At 41.6% G+C, this 18,425-nt stretch overlaps 1 protein-coding gene across 5 annotated transcripts in view; it reads right to left on the minus strand.

The window, feature by feature from the left end:
- Positions 1-18,425, minus strand: part of LOC135510695 (neurexin-2-like) — a 977,907-nt gene that overhangs the window by 543,576 nt on the left and 415,906 nt on the right. The gene's annotated exons all lie outside the window — the stretch shown is intronic.

Genomic DNA, 18,425 nt, shown 5'->3' on the forward strand with positions numbered 1-18,425 from the left:
TCCATCATTTTTTCAATTCTGACCAGTTTCCCAGTCCTTGCCCATGAAAAACATCCCCACAGCATGATGCTGCCACCACCATGCTTCACTGTGGGGATGGTGTCTCAGGGTGATGAGAGGTGTTGGGTTTGCGCAAGACATAGCATTTTCCTTGATGGCCAAAAAGCTCAGTTTTAGTCTCATCTGATCAGAGTACCTTCGATATATTTGGGGAGTCTCCCACGTGCCTTTTGGCGAACACCAAACGTGTTTGCTTATTATTTTCTTTAATCAATGGCTTTTTTCATGTTACTCTTCCATAGCTCTGTGGAGTGCACGGCTTAAATTGGTCCTATGCACAGATACTCCAATCTGTGCTGTGGAGCTTTGCATCTCCTTCAGGGTTATCTTTGGTCTCTTTGTTGCCCCTCTGATTAATGCCTCCCTTGCCCGGTTCATGGGTTTTGGTGGGCGGCCCTGTCTTGGCAGGTTTGTTGTGGTGCCATATTCTTTCCATTTTTTAATAATGGATTTAATGGTGCTCCATGGGATGTTCAAAGTTTCTGATATTGTTTTTATAACCCATCACTGATCTGTACTTCTCCACAACTTTATCCCTGACCTGTTTGGAGAGCTCCTTGGTCTTCATGGTGCCGCTTGCTTGGTGGTGCCTCTTGCTTAGTGGTGTTGCAGACTCTAGGGCATTTCAGAACAGGTCTATATATACTGAGATCATGTGACACTTAAATAAAGTCCACCTGTGTGCAATCTAACTAATTATGTGACTTCTGAAGGTAATTGGTTGCACCAGATCGTGTTTAGGGGTTGCCTAGCAAAGGGGGTAAACACATACTTACGCACCACTTTTCAGTTTTTTTATTTTTTATTTTTTCCAATTCTTTTTCTCCCATTTTACTTCAATAATTGTGTATGTCCATTATATGAAATCCAAATAAAAATCCATTTAAATTACAGGTCGTAATGCAACAAAATAGGAAAAATGCCAGGGGGGATGAATACTTCTGCAAGGCACTGTAGTCAGTGACAAATATTATAGCTAAACTGGGCTTGATTAAAACCTTCGATGAGAGACCAAAGGGTAGCTGTAGATGGATCAATTCTCCAGTAGAAGGTGCTGCCCACCCTTATGGTTTTTTCTTTATTGTCTGACAGTGGATATAACATTGAAGATCTGACGTTGTGTTAATGGTGCAACTTCAACATATTTTACCCAAGGTTTGTCTATGTTGAAATTTTGTTCTCTTGATGAAATAATCCTGTGGTTGAAAAATTCACCCTCAGAAACAACAGCTTACGTTGGTGACCTTTTTCAAATCAAGTCACAATATGTTGACAAATGATTTTGAAAACAACGTTGATTCATCCATTTTTGCCCCGTGGGGAACGAATCTTGCTGCTCTGTTGTCCCCCCCCATTGCTACTGCTGGTTGCTACATAATGCTTCAGACAACCTTCACGTCCAAAATCCAATAACCTGATTTAACTAATCAACTCCTATTTCCAGGTTTTCCAGCTAGGCTCTGTGAAGGCTGGCACTGCATGCTTCTCAGGCCTAGGCCAGTTAAGGACGCACATTGTACAGACGCACACACGCAGGCACACACAAACACATCTGTAGGTTTAAGGTTTCCCCTGAGGCAGAGAACGGGTTGAAGTGTACTCAGGACGGAGTCATTTGTCACCTTTCAGCAGCAGGCCTCTGTCTGCTACCTCTCAGCCCAGTGTGAGCTGGAAAAGTGAAGGGTTTATTCAGGATCGCACAGAGGGAAATCAGAAGTGAATGGAAACTAAGGTTGGCTGCGCTCTAGGAGTGGCATTTGGGTAAATTGAAGGTTCAGTGGGAAAGGTAAAAAAGGGTGTGAGGTTGTGTTGTGTTGTGTATGAGAGGGGTTTGTGGGAACATTGCGCGCGTGTGTGTGTAAATCCAATGACATTATAAAAATACTGCTTGATCTAATCTTCCATGGGAATAGGGCTACAGTAGCTTATGTTTATTATCAAAGGACTGGGACAAGCTATTTTTGGGCCAAGTTGTAATTGCTATGGCATATAAAAATATGAATCTTCCATCGACTCTTACCTTTAAAAAATAAATTAAAAAACTTTCATTCTTTTCTAATTTGAGTCAGTTGGTTGAGCTGACACTGTGTGCGTGTGTGTGCGTGCATGTGCGCGTGCATGTGCTTTAAAGGGGACTTTAGGCTTTGAAGGGAGAAATTTGCTTCTGCACAGTCCTCATCTCTCACTGCCCATTGTTCTACACACATTCAGTGACATTGAGAGAAACAAATGGAACATTTGTCAGGAAAGAATAAATCAAGATGCCACTGTACAGCATACTGAGATCAAGAATATGCAATAGTTCATCTTTTCCTTTCATTCTGTAACCATAAATAGTCAAGTGTGTGTGTGTGTGTGTGTATGTGTGTGTTCTTAGGTGTTAGGGCATATATTTGGGGCAAGGTCTATTCTAGATCTATTTACTTGGGGGGCACACATTAGTGGATACAGTAGGTTACAGATTTGGGTGTAAGGAGGTTTGAGGTGAAGTACAGTAGCACATTTGAAGCCGACGCAGACAGCTACTCCGCATGTCTGTGGACAGAGTTGGGTCTAGAAAGTTAGGGTGTATGAGAGTGCATCTGGGACAGAATAAGATTGCTAAATGTGGAGTCGAAAACGTAACAGTCGCATGGTTTGAGTGTATTTGGGGAAGATGATGATGATGACTGTGCTATAGGCTAGAGCAGAAAGAAGACGATGAATATACACGCTCCATGTCTGTGGTCTGTTCTCGGTCTCCAAATCCAGAGGCACGACAGTTACCCCTCACTAATTAGAATGACTTGTAGGCCAGTGGGCAAGGGTCACTGCTGGAACATACTGTCATACAGTACACACACACACACACACACACACAGGGTAGATTTGACTTGTAGCTTACATGACTACTTGACGTGGCTCTACAGAGCAGACGGAAAGGCCAGGGGGGACACTTTCTGTTTCGGAAACAAACACAATGTCACCTCCACCCCCAAGGCCTGTTCTCTGCCGTCCTCTGCTCAACACGGACAAGCATTAATGTACATTAGCCTTCTTCTGAGACCAAGTTCTACACATGGTCTGTGTGCAGTAAATACAGCATGTATGGGTAGAGGGTAGAGTTCGACCGATTAATCGGAATGGCCGATTAATTAGGGCCGATTTCAAGTTTTCATAACAATCGGAAATCTGTATTTTTGGGCGGTGATTTTGCCCCCAATTTTTTTTATATACTTTTATTTAACTCGGCAAGTCAGTTAAGAACACATTCTTATTTTCAATGATGGCCTAGGAACGGTGAGTTAACTGCCTTGTTCAGGGGCAGAACGACAGATTTTCACATTGTCAGCTCAGGGGATCCAATCTTGCAACCTTACAGTTAACTAGTCCAACGCTCTAACCACCTGCCTCTCATTGCACTCCACGAGGAGCCTGCCTGTTACGCAAATGCAGTAGAAGCCAAGGTAAGTTGCTAACCAACAATATACTTATCTTATAAAAAACAATCAATCAATCACTAGTTATAACTACACATGGTTGATGATATTACTCATTTATCTAGTGTGTTCTGCGTTGCATATAATCAATGCAACGCTAGGGGATGATTTAACAAAAGTGTATTTGCGAAAAATGCACAATCGTTGGATGACTGAACCTAACCAAAAAACGCCAATGCCTTTCTTAAAATCAATACGCAGAAGTATATATTTTTAAACCTGCATATTTAGCTAAAAGAAATACAGGTTAGCAGGCAATATTAACCAGGTGAAATTGTATAATTGTATAAGGGTATATGCAACAGTTTGGGCAGCCTGGCTCATTGCGAACTAATTTGACAGAATTGTACATAATTATGACATAACACTGAAGGTTGTGCAATGTAACAAGAATATTTAGACTTAGGGATGCCACCCGTTAGATAAAATACCAAACGGTTCCGTATTTCACTGAAATAATAAACGTTTTGTTTTTGAAATGATAGTTTACGGATTCGACCATATTAATGACCATAGGCTCATATTTCTGCGTATTATGCTATAATTAAGTCTATGATTTGATAGAGCAGTCTGACTGAGCGATGGTAGGCCGCAGCAGGCTCATAAGCATTCATTCAAACAGCACTTTTGTGCGTTTTGCCAGCAGCTCTTCGCAAGCACAGCGCTGTTTATGACTTCAAGCCTATCAGCCTAATGGCTGGTGTAACCAATGTGAAATGGCTAGCTTGTTAGCTGGGTGTGCGCTAATAGCGTTTCAAACGTCACTCGCTCTGAGACTTGGAGTAGTTATTCCCCTTGCTCTGCAAGGGCCGCGGACTATGGGGCCGCGTTACCCGCAATGTGTTCCTGGTTCGAGCCCTGGTAGGGGCGAGGAGAGGGACGGAAGCTATACTGTTACACTGGCAATACTATAGGTCCTATAAGAACTTCCAATTATCAAAGGTAAATTAGATACAAATGGTATAGAGAGAAATAGTCCTATAAATACTATATTAACTACAACCTAAAACCTCTTACCTTGAAATATTGAAGTCTCATGTTAAAAGGAACCACCAACATTCATATGTTCTCATGTTCTGAGCAAGGAACTCAAACGTTAGCTTTTTTACATGGCACATATTGCACTTTTACTTCTCCAACACTTTGTTTTTGCATTATTTAAACTAAATTGAACACATTTCATTATTTATTTGAGGCTAAATGGATTTTTATTGATGTATTATATTAAGTTAAAATACGTGTTCATTCAGTATTGTTGTAATTGTCATTATTACAAATAAAAAAATACAAAACCATTGGCCGATTAATCGGTATCGGCTTTTTTGGTACTCCAATAATCGGTATCGGCGTTGAAAAATCATAATCGGTCGTCCTCTAGTAGAGGGCAAACAAGATTCTTATAGATATACGGTACTGTAACGACCAGTACATAGCAGCTGTGAGTTCATAGAAATGTAGAAACTAGATTGTTTACCTTTTTTTTTAGATCAAGGAAGTCCCTTGCGTCTCATTAGGAGATACGTTTATGTGGTACTTTCTAAGTGTGTAGATATAATGATTCTCCAATCCTTTCTGCGGCTGAAGCAGGAGCTGTCAATTGGGCGTGGTGCTGAAGTTAAATTGCTCCGGAGAGTCTTCACGATACAATTCATTATTAAGGTGGGTGTGTTTTCAATCGTTAATGAAGTAGCTGATATCACAGCCTTTCTGTGTTAGTACCAAGATAAAGATCAAGTTTAATAACTTTCATGGCAAATATAAGTTTTTCAAGAAGGACAAGCTCAAAAGAACGAAGCACATTTCAGGCATTTCATTAAAACAGGCCCATTGAGACATTGAGGAGTTCATTTCAGACTTCATTTCTAGACTGTTATGAAACCATCTAAAATCCCTATGATGCTCTAGTTAGTTACCTAATCATTTTCAGGATGGTTCACACCAGTAATTGTGCTGGTAGGTCACTTCCAGCAGTGATTCATGTGTTGTGGCAAACATCATTATATTTACACAGTGGAGTTGACTGTCACCTTGAGAATATGCTATTAGCGCCACGCTGCTAGCTTGCTAGCACAAACAAATGATCTTTGGGCTATGATTATAGCCCCAAAATATACTCCTGTCAAATCTCTGCTATCAAACGTAGGCTGTCTCACGGGCTTCTCTCTTCACGTGAAGGTGCAACATTCTCTTTCCATTAGAAAGGATGGTTAAATACATTGTGCCGCTCAGCCAATGACGACCTTCATCAGACAGTTTCCTGTTCCTCTATGACCATTCCTCTCCCAGGTGTTTTCGCTGTTGGCTTTCTGATTCCGGCCCCATGTTAGCCCCCCTACTCCCCTACCCCTGCTTGTCCTTCCACATCAGCCTGATCTCCCACAATCCACTATTCAGTCCTTGCCAGCCAATCCCTAGCAGCCCACAGACTGGCTGGCTGGCTCCACTGGGCACCGCTGGCATGGGGCCGTGCCCGCCTGTGCTCGCTCTGATGTGTTCCTGCCGATGCCAACCACAGAGAGGCTTTCAGACAACCACCGAAAATCACCTTCAGGAATCAGCCGCAATATCCTGTCTCTAGTTCAGTCTCTCTATAAGTCATATGGACTAGATGCTACACAAAGCAGTAAGCTAACAAGAACAACGGAAAATAAACACCCGGCAAGAAAACAACATCTTGCCATGCGATGCCACGGCATCCATGACTTGAGCCAATCTAGATCAATCACTGTAATTGTGTTATTGGAAGAAACTGAAAGGAAACTACACTCACTGTTGTGGTGTTGTTCACAGATGCATGTTCAACACTCTAAAAATAGTGGGGAACCAGATTTTTCACGGGCACGCTAGCCCAGAAAACCTGGTGAGCTCTTCAAAAACACCTTAACCCACCACATAGAACAGATATGACGGTGACCACGGCGGTTTTCTGAGTGGGTGTGAACCACAGAGCACGAGAAGGGAGTACCACTGTAAAGTAGGCATCTTGGGGGAATCCATGTGTTTCAGTGTGTGGGGTCAAAGTATAGGGAGGCAGATAGGAACACAGTAGCAGCCAATGTGTGGTGTTCAGTGTAGGCCTACATTCCATGAGACTTTTGAAAAAAAAAAACAGGAGTTGACTGGTAATGTTGACTGGTAATGTTGCTGTCGTTTGATGCAAGAAACCACTTTACAAAATAAAATGCATTATTATTACTCCCATACCATTATTACAGAGAATCATACACATGATGCTACCCTCTGCCTATTAACTACTCAAGCTTGTCTCAAAATACTGCCCCTTTAAGACAAAAAAAGCTATTTACTTGACTTGCTTTTCAAAGATGTGCTCTTGAAGGGAGCCATCACTGACTGCAAATTAACTATAACTGGGCTAATAACTCACTAACTAGCATGAACAAAATGTGCAGACGTGGCTACTCACCACTGCTCATGCTGTAAACACAGTCCAGTGCAAAGTAAATGGCAAAGAATACATATATGGCAATGGCCTATTTGTATATAGGCCTACTGCAGCTCTGATTGGTTATGTCGCACCGGTCTGTGTAGAATATGGGCTGAGGCATACATGTCAATGGAATAGAAATCTAGATGCGTTCTGCCTACAAAACAAACTCTTGCGTTTTGTTTCGGTATGTCACATTGAAAGTGGCTAATATTGCGTTGATTCAATCACAATTGCCACAGTGAAGGGAAACGTTGATAGTGTTAACAGGGAAAACTCTAGAACCGTGGTCACCAACCGTTTCTGAGACAAGATCATTTTCTGAGTTAAAATGCAAGCTGGCTCCGCAAATGCAAGATCTACTGCTCAGATTTCTTTTTAACATATCTTAAAAAACGTAAACCTATGCAACATTAACCAATTAAAAACAGTACTGTAGCAATGAGATTTGTGCAGTAAGCTATAGGCCCAATACCTTAGCACCGCATATTGGCATTGCTTGAATTGCCCTGTTCGGGACATATTTTTGGTAGGCTATATGATCACACTGATAATAGACCCGTTGTTATATTACTTTTGAGGGAGGCACAGCTGACATTTAAATCATTTGCTTTTTATTTTTATTTCACTGGGCTGATGGTGCCTGCATCTGATGGTCAGTTTCAGTGGAAGGAGAGAGCAGCAGACTGAGGGTCCGCCTCTCACCGTCCCTCCGCTCCCCCTTTCCTCCACTGACAATGACCAAAAAGGGACACCTTCCAACTGATGGCGAATCTCGAGTTGCACCTCATTGTTTCTGCCTCATGCACAAATTCACATTGTTACTCCTATGAGCAGAGAACTTGAAATATTCCTCAATATTAAAAAGACCGAAGCCTCTAATCATAACAACAACGCAAGCCTATCAATAGACTTTCCTACTCATTCATTACTGCTGCAGTGCTTATTGTAGCCCTGCGTGGAAATGGGAAGAACGTGTATTTTATGGCTTATAAAAGTGTTAAATACAAAGTGCAGAGTAAGAACTTAAACATGAACTCACTCATAAAAACAGGAGCTTTTCTCTCTATTCATTTGCAGTTCCTCTATAGTCATGGTTTTAAACGTTTTGAAATCTCCCAGTATCAACTTTGCTCTAGCTTTCTTTTATGCCTTCTACGTTACTGCTGACACGGTAATATGAGCCACCCGATTGGCCAGCGGTAGGGCATTTGATTTGCTCCCCCTGGCCCAGTGGGAAGGCAGATTGGCTGAGATAATGGATGGGCTGGACATGCCGGGGGAGGACTTTGGATTGGTCTGCCATGTAGCATGCTTCTGTCTGTAACATGAGCTGTGTGTTGTCCTTTCTACCGCACTGTTGTTGAAAGATATAACGTCAGCCATCGAGAACTATAAAAGTTGTGCTACTTTTCTCAACAACATTGATGCCCTGAATATAGCAGGCGCTATTGATGGTATTGCATTTCCTTAACATGACCCATTAACTTAAACAACCGTGCCAGGTGAGCATCATCTAATAATGATAACATGTTTTCATACGGACACTTTCTGGTTTTGATATTGCTACTATGCAAGTAATAGCTTCACCGTTTACACCTTCTGGAACCTGTGCATGTGACAAATCAATTTAGATTTTATTTGATATAGTGTGTGTTTACCACATGGCCTCACATTTGAATCCTTATAGAGATGGGTGGGGCTAAGGCTTAAGAGGGTGTGAACGATGCTGAATGGGTGTAGACAAAGAAAAGCGTAGACAAAACATTCTAGGGTCCTTTTCTCAAAAGTGGGGTTACAAGTTTATCAACATTCGAAGCAGAATTACTTTCCCATTGTTCCTCAACTGCAGTGTATGATGTACCATTTTCGAGTCTCTACTTTTATGTAAAAAACGCCATTTCAAAATGTACTACATAAAACCGAATCGAGGTGGTCGGTCACATTTGTTCAGTGTTTTCAAAAGTATTCATACCTCTTTCTACTAATTCCACATTTTGTTGTGTTACCGTCTGAATTCAAAATTGATTAAATATTTTTTTTCCCCTCACCCATCTACACACAATATCCCATAATGACAAAGTGAACATTTAACAAAGTTATTGAAAATGAAATACAGAAATATCTCATAAGTAGTCCCACTCCCGAGTCACTACCTTTGGCAGTGATTACAGCTATGAGTCTTTCTGGGTAAGTCTTTAAGAGTTTTCCACACCTGGATTGTCCAACATTTGCCCATTATTCTTTTCAAACTACTTCAAGCTCTGTCAAATTGGTTGTTGATCATTGCTAGACATCAATATTCAGGTCTTGCCATAGACTTTCAAGTACATTCAAGTAGATTTAAGTCAAAACTGTAACTCAGTCACTCAGGGAACATGCACAGTCTTCTTGGTAAACAACTCCAGTGTTATTGTCCTGCTTACAAGCATACCCATAACATGATACAGTCACCACTAAACTTGAAAATATGGAGAGTAATACTCTGCAATGTGTTGTATTGGATTTTCCCCAAACATAACACTTTGTATTAATGAAGAAAAAGTGAATTGCTTTACCACTTTTTTGCAGTAGTACTTTAGTGCCTTGTTTGCAAACAGGATGCATGTTTTGGGAATATTTATATTCTGTACAGGCTTCCTTCATTTCACTGTAAATTAGATTAGTATTGAAGATTAACTACAATGTTGATCCATCCTCAGTTTCCTCCCATCAGAGCCATTAAACTCTGTAATGGTTTTAAAGTCACCACTCATGGTGAAATCTTTGAGCAGTTTCCTTCCTCTCCGGCAACCGAGTTAGGAAGGACGCCTGTATCTTTGTAGTGACTGGGTGTATTAATGCACCACCCAAAATCTCATTACTAACTTCACCATCCTCAAAGGGATATTCAATGTCAACTTTTTTTAACCCAACTACCTATAGGTGCCCTTCTTTGCGAGGCATTGGAAAAAAATCCATAGTCTTTGTGGTTGAAACCGTGCTTGAAATTCACTGCTCAACTGATGGACCTTACAGATAATTGTATCTGTGGGGTACAGAGAAGAGGTAGTCACTCAAAAATCATGTTAAACCATGTAATTGATAGAGTGTAATTTCTTATCTGACTTGTATATAGGCTTGCCATAACAAAGGGGTTGAATACTCATTTCCGCTTTTAATTTGTAATTCATTTGTATTTGTTTTTTTTGAAAAATATCATTCCACTTTGACATTATGGGCTATTGTGTGTAGGCCAGTGACAAACACATCTCAATTAATCCATTTAAAAATCAGGCTGTAACACAACAAAATTGGGGAAAAGTCAAGAGGTGTGAGTACCTTCTGAAAGGACTGTATGAATATTTAAAGCATGCTAGTAGTGGACCTTTCATCAAGTCATAAAATGTTTGATATACAATAATTCTGTTGGAATGCAATCCAGGCCTGGGGCTTTCCTTTTCTGAAAGGAGTAAATTGCCATTTGTTGTCTGTCCTCTAATTATGCCTTCACAATATTTTTGGGGTATCGTCGATAGCTTTTTTCCTAAGAATCATGTGAAACTATCACAAAATTCTTGGTTGAGTGAAGTTGGAGAACAATGAAAATAAAATATTTGTTTAAAATATTCTACTACTTCATTCAAAATATTCTTAGTTGAAAGAAAGGTTTCTCTGTAGTTTGTAACAATTTTCTCAGTTCTTTTTTATGTTTCTATGTTCTTTTTTGCCGTTCTCTATCCAATTTGCTCATGTTTCTTTTATAAATGAAACCAGATCTCTCTTGAGTAAATTCCTCAAACTCTTTTGTGATCTGCATCGAAATTATTTAGTGCTTCTTTTCCACACCACTGACTTGTAATGTTAAGTCTTCTGTGTTGACAGTTTTTTGTTGTTGCTTTTGGGGTGAACATTTAATTGAATGGCCTCTAAAGGCACGTTTCAAGGCATTTCTTTTGATAAATGGGTCCGCTGAACCTATTGTGGAAGAAAAAAATTTGGGTTTTTGAATTCTTTCGTTTTTGTTAAGAAAGTGCTGTCAGTCAATAAATCAATATCCCCTTCCTCGTGGAAAATCTTTCATTGTTACATGTATGGCTATAAGCTGATGGTCCGAGGGCATTCGATCCTCAATCAATTTTTTTCTTAACTTAAGGGCGCCATAGAAACAGATACCAGGAAGTAATCAATACGACGAGCTTGATTGAGCCTCCTCCACGTGTCCATAATATTCCTGATCTCTTTAAGTGCCCGAGGTGGATAATTGGTAGTATGATTACCTTCACGGTCTATTGATATATTTAATACTGTGCCAATACTGTGACCATATTTAGGTCTCACTCTGGCTAGAACCCTGCTCTGCATGATGGGAGGAAGAGAAAAAAAAAACAGGTAGGATCTGGTCTCATTTACACAACACCCTTTTCCATTTTTCAAACCTGAGAGAAGCCGCACCTTTTTCTTTGTTCTCGTGTGACAAAGAAAATAGAAATCAATGCATCTGGGCAGCGCGGGAGCCCCATCCATTAATAATCCATATTTTTCTGTCTGTTTGTCTGCGCTCTCGCTCTCTCTCGCTCGCTCCCCTCCCCTCCCCTTCAGAGACATTGACTGGTAGATAGTAAATCATAAGGGATCCTTCCTTACATGTGTAATGGGAAGTGGGTTAGAAGTGACTACACCTTTGGTGCGTGATTCTTCACTGGCGAATAAATGTTTAGCTTCTCTAATTTAAACTGTTAGACATTTAGTAACACCATGAACTTACACGCTGTTGTGTTCTACTTCGTGCTTGAATGAGGTCAAGCAGGGGTGTCAAATACTAAACACTAACTAATTAACTAAATATATTTAGGACTAATGCAAGGTGAACAGATTCCAGGTATAACTTGTTTACCCTGGCTCATTCCAAACAAGAATGATACACTCTCCAGGACACTGTTCAGGACAGAGGTTCCTTTTAGTTAAGTATGGAGTAGAGGTCTTCACAGATCCTTCTGTTCTCGAGACCCGACCCGGGACCCGAGCAGGTACGGATCAGGAATTGTAAATAATGTCACTGGTCTGGGTCCGATCTGATATGACTGGTCACGGGTCTTGGGGTTGTGTAATTTTAACTGACTTGTCCAGAAAGGCCCGTACAGATCCGAATGCGGCTACTGCTGCTCCTGCTTTTCACGAGAGTGGAGCTTGTTGTTGTTGTTGTTGTTGTTGGCCAATCATAAGCCATCAATGCGGCAACATTCTAGAGTCATAGTGCGTCAATGGAGGAGGGAATTAAAATGACGGAATTCAAAGTTAAAGGAGAAGGATCGGCTACAATGACCAAGAGCCAACAGGTAGGCTGCTACTTAATATTCTGAATGGAGTTGTTGTTATTTGTAACTGTAGGATGAGAAAGTGCATGCACTGCAGCCTCAATTCGCCTAGCTAGCTAACGTTAGCTATCTTAACTAGCTTCTCCCGGTTTGATGCAGTTAAGACCGGTACTATGTAATCATGTTTGACGATAAATCACCTAGATATGGCAGGTATTAGTCTACTATAGCTTGGTTGGTTGCCGTCTCTCCCTCCCTTCTCCCGGCTCGCCATGTCACTAGCTCACAGTACGGCCCCTCCCCCGCCTGCTAGAGTGGCACCTCTCTCTCCCTCCTCTCACGCTTTATCAGCTCAGATGAATTAAGTGGCTTAAGTAGATTTCTGCTGCTTCCACAATTGGATCGGACCATTTCTGGATCTGACCAGGTCTACACGGAACGGGTCTAATTGTCCTCAGGTCCATTAAGGAACGGGTCTCTATACACAAAACATGCATGATGCATATCGGGTCCGGGTGAGAAAGCCCCACGTCCATATCAGAACGTGTCCAACAGTGGCACTATCAGAAGACGTCAAATAGACTCTTTTAAAAACACGGATGGAATTTAACAAGGACTTTACTCAAACAGAGATCCAGAGTGCAATCATCTGACTCCGCCTTGTAATCGTAAACGAGCATCATCGACACACACACACACGCACACGCACACGCACACGAGACTTTCACTCCACTATAATCACAGCAGAGCCAAGGTTTTCATAAAGCCCAACTCTGTAATAATCCTCATCTCTTTAAATATTTATGGGCCAAACATCCACATTCCTCTCCGCCTCACTTTTATTATTTGTCAGCAGAAATGATTTCGCCTCTGGAAGTCTGCTCGGCTGCATTGGATATATGCATTCAGGAAATGATATGTCTTCTCGTCATCTCCTGTTATTGCATTCTATATAACACCCCAAATCTTCCAAATACTCTAAACAAAACATCTTCTAACTCTCAGACATTGTTAACTGAAAACACTATTATCGTTGTTCTGTAGCACAGCTCTCAAACATAATTGCTGAGGAGAGGATCGGTTTCGATTGACTTCAGGGTTGTTGCACCTCAAAAAGTACAAGAAAGAGGATTTTGACCCCCACCATCTCAGATTGTTCTGAAATCGTTTCTGTTATTAGAAACAGGTGGTCAGACCTGGTAATATCAGGATGTAGGATGGGACATAAACCTAACAACTTCAATAACAAGTTTCTCTGAGCAGGATTTTTTTCTAAATCACTGGCAATAACACAGGATGAAGAAACAATTCTCAGAGCCGTAACTCCATACAACTGATACCATATACTCGTTGTTGAGGTGGGATTGGCGTGGGGGGTCCGTGTGTGTCTTTTCACCATCTCTTTGGATTCCTAATGTCTTACTCATTGTTAGAAAACGTTTGGTCCAAATCGGAAGTTAGGTTCTAGATGTATTGAATATTATATGAATCCTATAAACTGAAATGGCCAACGTGGGTGTAATCAATTATCTTAATTTATATTTCAACCAAATAATGTTGCAGGAACGCTGATCTGGTCTGTTTCTGACAACAGAATCTATGTCAGAACAATCTGAGATGGTGGGTGTCATCGCCTGCTGAAATGATGTGGAACGACCTATCACTTTACACGTGTGTATGTGTGACCCTACAACTGTGAATGATGGGGATTGCGGTGTCCACCACTATAGAGCTGATGGCCATGCTCTTAACGTTTAGTCCATCATTCTACCATCGACGTTGTTTGGCTGTCAGGGTAAAGATCACATCGTAATGTACAGATGAAACCATGTGAATAGGCATCATCTCTAATCAAAGGGTTTGAATGAGAGTGCTACCCTAGCTGAAGTCATTCTAGTGCAGATTCTAAGGCAAGACAAAGAGCCAATGTCCTGGATTGCATTGAATAGGCAAGCACTGTGTCTGAAAGCATTGTCCAATGTTTTGCAGAACTATTGAGGTATGGAAATATCCATTGAATTGAAATGGGACACTGATTTCATTTCTACAGTGTAAATTCATTTTCAAATTGTTTTGTAATTATGGCCTGCATACTCTTACTTTGCTATTCACCTAGTATCACTGTCCCTTAGTCACAGGAAGTTGAAAAAATAACATGGAGTCCCCCAGGAAAGTGTGGTTGTGTGTGTGTGTGTGTGTGTGTGTATATGTGGTTTTGTGTGTGTGTGTGTGGTTTTGTGTGCGTGTGTGGTTTTGTGTGCGTGTGTGTCTGCACACGTGTGCCTATGTATATTTGAGGAGACAAAAATATGTTTCTCTTTAAAGTGGCTCCGAGATTAAATTACTTTCGGCGTGGATGGAGGAAAATTTAGAAAATGATTAAAAAATAAATGGAAAAATGATTTCCCATTCCAGCACCTGTCACAATGGGGGGAGAGGAGGCAATGGGCAGACTGCATGCATATTTGTCTGTGTGAGCCAAAGCAAGGCTATGGTGCTAGCTCATTACAAGTCTTTACCAATTTATCCTCCTCTATCTCTCTGCCCTCATGGCTGGCTGGGGACTCCTGTGCCAGATTACCTAAATGAACTAATACTAATCTCAAGTTAGAGTTAATTACGTTGTGAGCAAACAATCTGCCGGCCAGGAAGATAGCCTCTGTCCGCTCGCTGGGACAGCGCTGTGTGAATCGGATACAGAACACTATAGGATTTGTGTGATAGGCTACACTGTGAGTGACCTTGAAGAGAGGGATATTGTTATATATATGATTGATGTTTTTGTGAAGGACTTGATTGGTTGTTTGGAGGCGAGATGGACAATAGCATAGCATCCAATGGATATCAATCCAACCTCTCCACGTTTGGAGAAACAGAGTAAAAATATGTCATGAGCGTGAGCAAATACCTGCAATTCCTCTTCCTGTTTTTGTGACCTCCAAAGGGAAGTTAAGGTGTTTGACCAGTGGCTTAGCCCAGCCCCTAACCCCATCCTACAATCACTGTCCCATAAGTAAGCCTGTGTCCCACCTCCCCCATCTCTCTGCCCCAAAGGCTCATCCCCGCCAGGCCTTGAGAGGAGGGCGGTGATGCACCGTTCATTAGCCTAACTCACCCATAAATCGCCGGGGGCCCACGCCACCGGGCGTGTTCAGTGCTGCTCACACTCCGCCAAGCGCCACATAATTACATTTCAAAGACGCCGCGGCACTGACCTCCGCCAAGGCAGCCCACGGCGTAAATAACGGCGCCCATAAATCTCACTGCCGTGCATCTCGCACCCATCTGTCATCGCCGACTCTTTCTCCTCCTTCTCCTTCTTCGTCACCACTACCACCATCACACCCTCTCTTCCTCTCTTCTTCCCCATGTCTTCCGCCCACTACTTCATTCTCTCCATCCCATGCTATTAGTGCCAATGCCTCAGTGGCTGTTAAAAGAGTGATGGAGGAGGTGTTTGTCTTCCATACTCTGGGTGGCCTTGCTGAGAATGGGTGCCGAGGGGTGAGGAGCTAGGACCATAGAGAGTGGCAGGAGTCAAGGGAGCACGGGGCGTCGGCTGGGGTACAGGAGGTTCAGGGCTCCGAGGCTACACATCTTGACCTGGAAGCTGCTGTCTTATTAAGGACCTACTACAGAGCTCACCTACTATCTTTGCAAAGGTGCTGGTTCATGTGTGCCCTCTACCCAACTCTATGGTCACACATCAACAACTTGGTCTGTATAAAACTAGTACACTAGGAGTCAGTTTGTTCCCTTCCAAACACTGTTGTGGTATTAAATATATTCTAGGGGGGGGGGGGGTTTAACTTATCCAGCTGTTATCAAAACATACCTTATGCAATTCACTATTAGGTCCATGATAGCGCAGGGGAGACTGAGCCAGTCAGGCCCCGTTGTCTAGGTACTGACTGCAAAGCACAGGCTCCTGAGGAGGGGAGTCTGCTGTCTTGTTTATGTCCCAGTGGCCTCTCCTTCCCCGCTATCTCTCTGCTATCCATCAGTGAGTGACAAGCCTTGAAAGGGCCAGAAAGAGATAGCACCCCTGTTCCGCTCGGGAATGGGGGGGGGGGGTTAGAGAGTTGGGAGGAGGAGGGTCACACTCTGGCACTTACAGCCTCACATCCCTGTTCCACACTTGCAGGTTTGTTGACAGACCAGGAGATAGATGGAAGTACAGCGGGGAAAAGGGGAGGTGGAAAGCTCTGGGGTGTGTGTGTGGGGGGGGAGAACAGAGGATGTGTGTGGGTGTGTGTCTGCGTGCATGTGTGTGTGTGTGTATCAATCCCCATCCCCAAGGCAACTACACCAAAAAGAACATTCATGCTGCGATAAATCCTACATAAGAAACAAATCATAATGTTTCAAAATGTCTCTCAAGAGGAACAACGTATGATTAGGATTAGCATTTGTGATGATGCCCAGCGTAGGGGTTAGCTTAAAACACGTCTGATGGTTGGCTACTGCTGTGATTATGTTGTAATGGTTGCTCCTTCCAGAGCACAGGTGAGGACAATGACAGAGTAAGTGAGCATTACAGGCAATGGCAGTGGTGTAAAGTACTTAAGTAAAAATACTTTAAAGTACTATTTATGTCGTTTTGGGGGGTATCTGTACTGTACTTTACTATTTATATTTTTTACAACCTTTAAAGTAATGTACTTTTTAAGCCATACATTTTTCCTGACACCCAAAAGTACTCATTACATTTTGAATGCTTAGCAGGACAGGAAAATGATCCCATTCACACACTTATCAAGACAACATCCCTGGTCCTCCCTACTGCCGCTGATCTGGCAGATTCACTAAACAAATGCTTCATTTGAAGGTGATGTCTGAGTGTTGGAGTGTGCCCCTGGCTAACTGTAATTTGTTTTTAACTTCTTGGTGACAGGGGGCAGTATTTTCACGTCCGGATGAAATGCATGCCCAAATTCAACTGCCTGCTACTCATCCCCAGAAGATAAGATGTGCATATTATTAGTAGATTTGGATAGAAAACACTCTGAAGTTTCTAAAACTGTTTGAATCATGTCTGTAAGTATAACAGAACTTATTAGCAGGTGAAACCCCGAGGACAAACCATTGAGACTTTTATTTCTTTTGAGGTCACTCTCTTTTCAAGGGTTTTCATTGGGAGATTTCTAGATTTCTAAGTTACCTTCTTGCAGTTCCTATCGCTTCCACGGGATGTCAACAGTCTTTAGAAATTGGTTGAGGTTTTTCCTTTGTGTAATGAAGAAGTGTGGCCATCTTGAACGAGAGTAACTTGAAGTGTACTGTTAGATAGAGGCGCGTGACCAGAAAGCATGCTACAGTTTGTTTTCCTCCGGTATTGAACACAGATCATCCCGTCTTCAATTTTATTGATTATTTACGTTTAAAAAATACCTAAAGTTGTATTACAAAAGTAGTTTGAAATGTTTTGGCAAAGTTTACAGGTATCTTTTGAGTCACGTTGCGCAAGTTGGAAACAGTGTTTTTCTGGATCAAACGCGCCAAATAAATGAACATTTTGGATATATATCGATGGAATTAATTGAAAAAAAGGACCATTTGTGATATTTATGGGACATATTAGAGTGCCAACAAAAGAAGCTCGTGAAAGGTAAAGCATGAATTATATTTGTATTTCTGCGTTTTGTGTCGCGCCTGCAGGGTTGAAATATGCTTCTCTCTCTTTGTTTACGGAGGTGCCATCCTCAGATAATAGCAACGTTTGCTTTTGCCGAAAAGCCTTTTTGAAATCTGACATGTTGGCTGGATTCACAACAATTGTAGCTTTAATTTGCTAAATTGCATGTGTAATTTCATGAAAGTTTGATTTTTATAGTAATTTATTTGAATTTGGTGCTCTGCATTTCTTCTGGCTTTTGGCCAGGTGGGATGCTAGCATCCCACGTATCCCAGAGAGGTTTTAAGTAATAATTGTGCTGTGTGCTTTGATTAATACAGGCAATTTGAAATGTTTTACACAATTACTTTTGATACTTAAGTACATTTTTGCAATTACATTTACTTTTGATACTTATTTATATTTAAAACCAAATACTTGTAGAATTTTACTAAAGTAGTATTTTATTGGTTGACTTTCACTTTTACTTGAGTCATTTTCTATTAAGGCATCTATACTTTTACAGTATG

This window comes from Oncorhynchus masou, chromosome 23, assembly GCF_036934945.1.
Source record: "Oncorhynchus masou masou isolate Uvic2021 chromosome 23, UVic_Omas_1.1, whole genome shotgun sequence".
Taxonomy (NCBI): Eukaryota; Metazoa; Chordata; class Actinopteri; order Salmoniformes; family Salmonidae; genus Oncorhynchus; species Oncorhynchus masou.